The following is an 8,641-nucleotide window of genomic DNA, read 5'->3' on the forward strand; positions in this document are numbered from 1 at the left end:
GAAAATTTCAATTATCTTTATAAATAATAAAATTCTTCTCCAGAATTCAAATTATTCTCAAAAAAATTGAATAAAATTCTTCGCAACAATTCAATTATTTTTATAAATAACAAAATTCTTCTCCAAAATTCAATTATTTTCAAAAATTAAAAAAAAATCTCGTCAAAATTTCAATTATCTTTATAAATAATAAAATTCTTCTCCAGAATTCAATTTTAAAAAAAATTTGAATAAAATTGTTCGTAAGAATTCAATTATTTTTATAAATAACAAAATTCTTTTCCAAAATTCAATTACTTTCAAAAATTAAAAAAAAATCTTGTCAAACTTTCAATTATCTAAAAAAAAATAAAAAAATAAAATTCAATTATTAATTAATTATTATTATTATTATTATTATTATTATTAATTATTGATTCAATTATTTTCAAAAATTAAAAAAAAAATTCTCGTCAAAATTTCAATTATCTTTATAAATAATAAAATTTTTTTCCGAAATTCAATTATTTAAAAAAAAATTTAATTAAAATTGTTCGTAAGAATTCAATTATTTTTATAAATATAACAAAATTCTACTCCAAAATTCAATTATTTTCAAAAATTAAAGAAAATTCCTCACAAAATGTCAATTATCTTTATAAATAATAAAATTCTTCTCCGAAATTCAATTATTTAAAAAAATTGAATAAAATTCTTCGCAACAATTCAATTATTTTTCTAAATAAAAAAATGCTTCTCCAAAATTCAATTATTTTCAAAAATTAAAGAAAATTCCTTACAAAATGTCAATTATTTTTATAAAAAATAAAATTCTTCTCCGAAATTTAATTATGTTTTAAAATTTTAATAAATCCTTCGAAACAATTCAATTTTTTTTAAATAGTAAAATCTTTGCAAAAATTCAATTATATATTTATCAATAAAATTTTAAAAAAAAATTAATTTTTTTCTTATTTTCTTAATTCGTTATAAATTTTTTCAAAAGTATTCAATTATTTTTAATATAATTTTAATAAAATTTCTTGGAAAAATTCAATTATTTTCTAACATTGTAATAAATCCTTTGAAACAATTAAATTATTTTTATAAGTAGTAAAATATTCATCGCAAGAATTAAATTATTTTTTATAAATAATATTAAATTCTTCTCAAAGAATTCAATTATTTTCAATTGACAATTTTAATAAAATTCAATAATCAAATATATTTCATTATTAACAAACATGATTATTTTCATAAGTTTCAAAACATTCTTTGTTTAATTCAATTATTTTTAAAATTTTTAATTAAAAATTATTCAATAAATTACATTATTTGAAAAAAAACACTTAAAGAAATTCTTCAAAAAAAAATTTAATTATTTTCAAAAACTCTAATAAAATTTTAATACTAAAGCTATTAATTACAATCATTAACAAAATCGATTATATTCAATAAATTAAAGAAATTTTTTGAAAGAATTTAATTATTTTCTGAAAATTTTAATAAAATTCAATAATTAAATGTTTAATTTCAGTCACTAAGAAACACGATTATTTAAAAAAAAAACTTGAAAGAAATTGCTCAAAAAATGCAATTACTTTTAAAATTTTCAATTAAAATTATCGAAAAAAACTCCATTATTTGAATAAAAATTCAAAGAACTTCTGCAAAAGAATTCAATTCCGATTTTCAAAAATTTGAATAAAATTCTTCGCGAGAATTCAATTATTATCAAAAATAATAAAATTATTCTAAACTTTTTCGGTATAAAATTCTTTGTAAGAGTTCAACGATTTTCAATATATGAAAATTTTAAAGTTGAAAATATAATTTTTTTTCAATACGACAATATAATATACAGAGAAAGACAAAAGATTTTTGCTATATGTATATAAAATAATTGCATTTTTCATTAACTGAAAACAATGAAAATCGTTTAATAAATCAATAGATCGGAGAAAAGCTCTTTAACAATGAAACATACGCAGATAGCGAGCATTTAAGCGAAATGCATGTTTTCCACGTTCATTTTAGTCTGGATTTTTTTGTCATTTTAAATAATGCTGCCTTAAATTCCATTCTACGCCTCTAGTTTACGCTCTCGTTGAATTTTCATTCTTTTTTTCTTTTTTTTCTTTTTTTGTTTTTTTTAACTTAACCCCCGAGTATGTGCATAATCCACCTTTCTCACCGTTACACCGCAATTTTCGAAAAGACGAAAAAAGTATAGTCGCAAAGTCAATAATGAACTTCATATTAATAATAATAAACTGTAAACAATTAATTTTCTTATATATTAATAATTAAAATAAGAAAAAAAATAATAAAAAATTATAATAAAAAAACTGAAAAAGGTTTTATTTACTTTTTCCTTTTTTCAATTTGCGAACAATAATCCTTTAAAATAAAACCAATTATAATCAAATTTATTTATAAATTTGAAAAAGCACTGAGGAGATTTAACATTTCAGGCAAAGCGCGAATATAGCGTTAAATTAAAGTTGGAATTTCATTTCACCGATTTGTACAGCGGAATAAAAAGTTTTGCAACTTTTTATTGTCATCAATTTTCAAACTGTTGGAACAATAAACGAGGATGGGTGTTTTTAATTTTGATAAAAAGAAATGAAAAGCCATTTTTACGAATAAGGACACTTTTTTAAATGTTGTGATTTAATGAGACAAATTTGCCTGCTTTTTATTATTATTTATTATCATTGTTACCATTATTAAATAATATTCTTAAATAATTATAAACGATAATACTCTCTAATTTTGAATTCAGTAAAAATGTTTACTACAATTTTAATCAGTGACTGACTTTTTGCTTTTATTTTACTATTTTACTAATAAATTTTATTTTACTAATAAATAGGTAGTGATTTCTACTAATTTTTTAGTAAAATTTACCAATTAGCAGAAAATTACTATTTATTTGTATTACTAAATAAATAATTTAGTAAATTAGTAGAAATTACTATTTCTTAGTAAACTTTCCTAATTCAAAAGCAAAAAATCAGTGATTAATTAAAAGTAATAAACATTTTTAATTTTTTACTGAATTCAAATTTAGAGAGTAATTTTCATTGTATAATAAATAAAGAGAAACATTACAATGCTTTGAGGAGAAAGCATTTATTATAATAAATATTGTAAAAGTGTTGCATTTCAAATAAAGCGAATACGTAACGTATGTTCTAGGTGCAAAGGAGTAAGAAAAAATCTTGGCAGATATGAAGAACATACTTTTACTCTAAAGCGTTGGTGAGCTGGAAGACAATTTAGGTTGTATAAATTTTCGAAGAGCTTCGATCGCGAAAAATGAAGCTAAAGACACGGAACTGTTTACACTCATCCCTCTTCTCTTCAATATAAAATGTATTTCCGTTGTAGGTGTCAAAAAATTTTTAATACAAGAAAAATCCACAAGACGATTTTTACTTTACTTTTTTTAAAATATTTTAAATCCTCATCAATTCTCGTCATACAAAAGAAATAAATATTATAAATTTTCTATTTGCAATATTTATTTACAATAGAAATTTAATAAAAAAAAAAAGAAGAAATACCTATTTATTAATAATAAAAATTTTATAAAAAAAGAAGAAATATTGTTAATTAATATCAAAATTAACAACAAAAAAATTAAGAAGTAAAAAATAAAAATATTTTTTACAAAAATTTCACAAAATCCAAATTAAATCTATTTTTCAATATTTTATTCAATGAAGAGAGAAACAAAGGAGTGAAAATGTATTTTAGAAATTAAATTCGTCAAAATATATTATATGCGCTTTTTCAGCGAGAGCTATTATAATTTTTATAATGTGTACACATATTTTTACTTGAATAAATTGCGCATGTGAAAGAATGGCAAAATTTATTGTGGGAATATAAAAGGGGTAGTGAAAATTTTACGGAATATATAATATTATATATATATATATATATATGTATAAACGTGTGTAAAGTGGTAAGTCATCGTGCAAAATTACATTAACATTTATATTGCAAAACAGTTGAAAATTTCATAGGGAAAAATTTTTCCTCTTATTACTCTCATTTCTTTTGTTGAAAATATACATATTTTCGGTTCTACATGTTTTTTTTTTATAAATAAAAAAGGGAGAAAAAAAAATAATACTTTGTATTCATTGCTCCACACATTTATAAGCGAATTTTTTTTCGTCTCTTTTCGCAACTTCTTTTTCTTTACACGAAGAAAAAATTTATCTTTTTGTTAATTTAATTTAATAATAAGTTTTGAATTTTTAAATTAATATGTTTTGAAAATCATTGAATTCTTGCGGTAAAGAATTTTATAAAAAAAATTTGATAATAAATAATTTAATTTCATCGAAGAATTTTATTATTTATGAAAATAATTGAATTCCGTCGAAGAATTTTATTATTTATGAAAATAATTGAATTTTCGCGAAGAATTTTATTAAAATTTTCGAAAATCCTAATTAAATTCTTTTAAAGAATCTCTTAAATTTTTTTTTAAATAATAGAATTTCTTTATCAATTATTTTAATTGTTTTAAAGTAATTGAATTTTATGAAGAATTAATTTCTAGTTTTTTTAAATAAGAATCGTATTTTTTTTTAATTGAAATTAAATATTTAATTGTTGAATGTTATTAAAAAATTTTAGTAAATAATTAAATTCTTCTTAGAATTTATTAAAATATTGCAAATAATTGAATTCTTCTTAGAATTTTATTAAAATATTGCAAATAATTGAATTCTTCGAAAGAATAGATAAAATATTATTAAAGGTTATGAAAATAATTAAATCCCTTCAAAAAATTTCTTCAATTTTTGTAATATAATCGATATTGTTAATAAATATTATCAATAATTTTACTAAATTAATAAATAATTTAATAAATTTTATTAAAATATTGATAGAATAAATTAAATTCTTTTAAACAGTTTTATTATAGAGTCTTTGTGAATAATTACATTTTTTTGAAAAATTTTTTTTAGTTTTTTGAAAATAAAGTATTTTTTTAATAATTTTAATTGAAAATTTTACAAATTGAATTAAACAAAGAATTTTTTTAAACCTTTTGAAATAATCGTGTCTGTTAATAATTATAATTAAAAATTTAATTATTGAATTTTATTAAAATTTTAGAAAATAATTGAATTCTTACAAAGAATTTTAATAATTTTTTGAAAATAATTATAAATAATGAACTTTTTCGAAATTTGCAGTTTTACAGAAAATTGAAATTTAATGTTGGAATAAAAATGAAAACGATGAGGGGGAGACTATATAATGTATATATAAAACTAGGTGCTGAAGTGAAAAGAAATATTCTGAAACGATTGTCATAGAGAATTCTCTTTTCTTGACCTACGACTTGAGAAGAATAGAGCTTTTCGCTTTTAGATATAAAGCTCCTTTTCAACTCTGACTCTGTCAAGCAACGAACTTTTATATATATATATATATATATACATAAGTACCATTTTTAATTATAATGGCATCTTTTTGCTTGAAAAAACATAAAATTACATCTAATAATATATTAAAAACTTCTCATTTGCAAAATAAATTTTTACATTATTTTTTTATTATATCCTTTCATTCATTAAATATTTTTTTCAGAAACTATTATTATTATTATTATTATTATTTAAATTCATTAGATTGACTAAAAAATTTCGCAAAAAGAAACTTTCAAATAATTCATTTATCTATTAATATTCCCCGCAATCTGTAACAATAAAAAATATAAATTTTTTATTTTCCCTTCTATTTCAAAAGGCGAAAATGTAATAAATACACTGCTGTACTTTTTATTCCTATATCCGAAAAAATATTGTTAAAAAATAAATTTTATTCACAAATTTTCGAATACCTACGAGCATTTTAAAATACATTTATTTTTCCCTCTAAATTCCTTTTTGAAACCGAATAAAACTGTAGCCTAGTTTTCTATTTTACTCTCTCACTCTCTCCCTCTCTCTCTCTTTGTCAGAAAAAAAATTGAGTTGAGTTACTGAGTGTTTTTCAATAGTCAAATAAAAAAAAAAAAAAGTTTTGACATATAAACTGTCGACAAACTCGTTCATGAGAATTTGAAACGAGTGCAAAATTCAATTCTCATTAAGATTAATTTATAAGGTGTGCTTCCTGTATATTCTCGTTTAACTATATATAACAATATTCACGCCTAACTTAAGTAGTTTCAACAATTAACAAGTCAAGGTATATAATTCACAGTAAAGTGTGTACTTTTCTCTTAAAAACTTTTCCTCGATATTTCACTTAAAGTTTTGTGTCACCTCTCTTAAAATCGAATTTATTATTCCCACCAGTTTGCCAAGAATTTTCAATTATATTTTTAATTACATCCGATTGTTTAATCATATATTTTTGTTCAACTTTAATAATTCATTTAATAAATAATAAAATTTTCCGTCATAATATTTTAATTATTCTTTTTTTTAATCTTATTTGTATTTTTATTAATTTTATTAATTTTTGTTTATATTTTTGTTTCCATAGTTTTTAATTCAAAAAAAGACTCCAAAAATAACAAATTGTTAATAATTCGAATTAAAGAAAAAGAGGGCAAAAAATTTATATTTTCAGTAAAATCAAAGGGATAACAGAGCTTTTAGATATTCATTGAATTAGTGGATTATATGAATAATGAGATGGAGAGGTAGTTAGAAAATCAATAAGAGACAATAGTTGACCTGGTGGTTCGGTTCTATTTCAAAGACTTTATAAAGCGGATGAAGCTACTGAGTAAGAGATGCTGAATTCAACTCAAGATGACTGCTCGATTTTAATCAAAGGGACTTTTAAATTATTTTTAATTATGTACATCAATTCCCTGTATTCTGCATTTTTAATTTGTCCCGAAGGTAAAAAATTCTCAATTTACAAATGCAATTTAGAAAATAAATTGAAATTACTTTTATCAGTAAATTTTATTAAATTTGGTAAATCAAAACTTAATCTATCAATTTAATACCACGAGAAAATTTTATCAATTTAAATTAATTATTTTTGATTACTTATAATTGTAATATTAATTTAAATTCGATATTAATTATTAAGCGCATGAGATTTGATCGTTTTAAAATTTAATATTTTCTTATAAAATTTAATTATATACTGAAATTGATGTTGAAACTTTAGATTATAAATTACAAACTGATAAGTTTGATGAAGAAATTGCAAAGATTATAAATAGTTTTGAAGATGTATCAAAATATATGCTTTTCTAAAGGAATAAAGTATTTCTTGGCAATTAATTATCTTAGGGGGAAATTAATATCTTCATCATCAAAGTACCTGCTGTTTACCATGAACCATTAACTCCTGCTCTATAATCGACTTTCACAAAGTAACAATGACGAGCTAAGACAATTTCGTGTAATTCATCAACATGTCTCGGGAAAATGTTGACAAGTTTTTGTTACAAACTTTAATTACATAAATCAACAAGAAATAAGCTTACAATCACTATTATATACTCAAAATATATACGAATTTTGAGCATATAAATAATTTGTCTTTTAGTATTTAGGTATTTAAATATATAATTTAATAAAGAAATGTTTGAAAACTTAATGTTTGGAAAGAATTTGCAAAAATTTGAAAAACTCACTTTTTTTGAAGTATAAATTCATCATTTAAAGAAATCCTTTTAACTCCTTATCCTTAGCATTTGCTACGAAAACCATTCCTTTTCCATTTTATTTTATTCGACGAGGTTGAATAAAATTCCCATAACTTTTTATCCTTTTGATTGCAAAAATGAACGTGTTTGATGTAAATAGGGAAATTTTGAGGTTATGTATGTAAAAATTCGTATAATCAATATTCGCTTCCAATTTTCCAATGACTGTATCAAAAAAATGTTTCACAAGCTGTTAAGATATTCCTACAAACTATTAACGTATTCCAATATATCAGAATTTTCTTTTAAATAAAGAGAAATTCGTAATAATTATACGTATTTGCGCGGTAACAGCAGAACTAGCCGGGAGAAAATATTTTCATTCCCTGCGCGCATGATAACTCAAAATATTCACCCATATGACAAAACTTTTTGATTCTTCATATCTTATAGAAAAACTCGATCATTTTTTACTATTTTATTCGTTTTCTTCAAAGAAAAATGAAAAACATCGAATAACTGAACTTGATGTTATCCCTCTAAAACTCTAAAATCATGGCGTCCAACTGAGTGAAGTTAGGCAAGTGTCAATCTGTTAGATACATATCGCCTTGAATCGACTCTCCTAATTCTGATTGGCTATTGCAAGAAATTTTGTCCACATTGTTTTCCACTTCCTATGTCAACAAATATGTCCGTTGACGACAAGTGATACAGTGTTGAAGAAATAAATAAACAACGTGCATTCTATTTTCTGTTACAATGGAGGAAGAACGAAAAAGAATTAAAATCGATTAAATAATATTTAATTAGTTGGAATTGAAGCAGAACATGAGAGAAATATAAAACAAATTGTATAAGTGACCGGAAAAGAAATTTTGAGGTTAGTAAAATTTTCAAAAGTATTTCTCGTATTTCTTATTCTTAAAAATTTAATTTGCAATTTCTCGGAAAAATTAATTATTTGAAAAAAATATTTTTTCAAAATTCTTTGGAAGAATTCAATTAATT

The 8,641-nt window shown here is 21.3% G+C and overlaps 1 protein-coding gene across 1 annotated transcript in view; it reads right to left on the bottom strand.

Annotated features, from left to right (window-relative positions):
- LOC122509028 overlaps positions 1-8,179 on the bottom strand; it is a 125,073-nt gene extending 116,894 nt beyond the window's left edge. The window contains exon 1 of the mRNA XM_043622771.1: positions 7,619-8,179. The gene's annotated coding sequence lies outside the window, so the exon portion shown is untranslated. The remainder of the gene's footprint in view (positions 1-7,618) is intronic.
- Positions 8,180-8,641: the final 462 nt, after the last annotated feature.

Source organism: Leptopilina heterotoma, unplaced genomic scaffold (genome assembly GCF_015476425.1).
Source record: "Leptopilina heterotoma isolate Lh14 unplaced genomic scaffold, ASM1547642v1 Lhet_59, whole genome shotgun sequence".
Classification (NCBI taxonomy): Eukaryota; Metazoa; Arthropoda; class Insecta; order Hymenoptera; family Figitidae; genus Leptopilina; species Leptopilina heterotoma.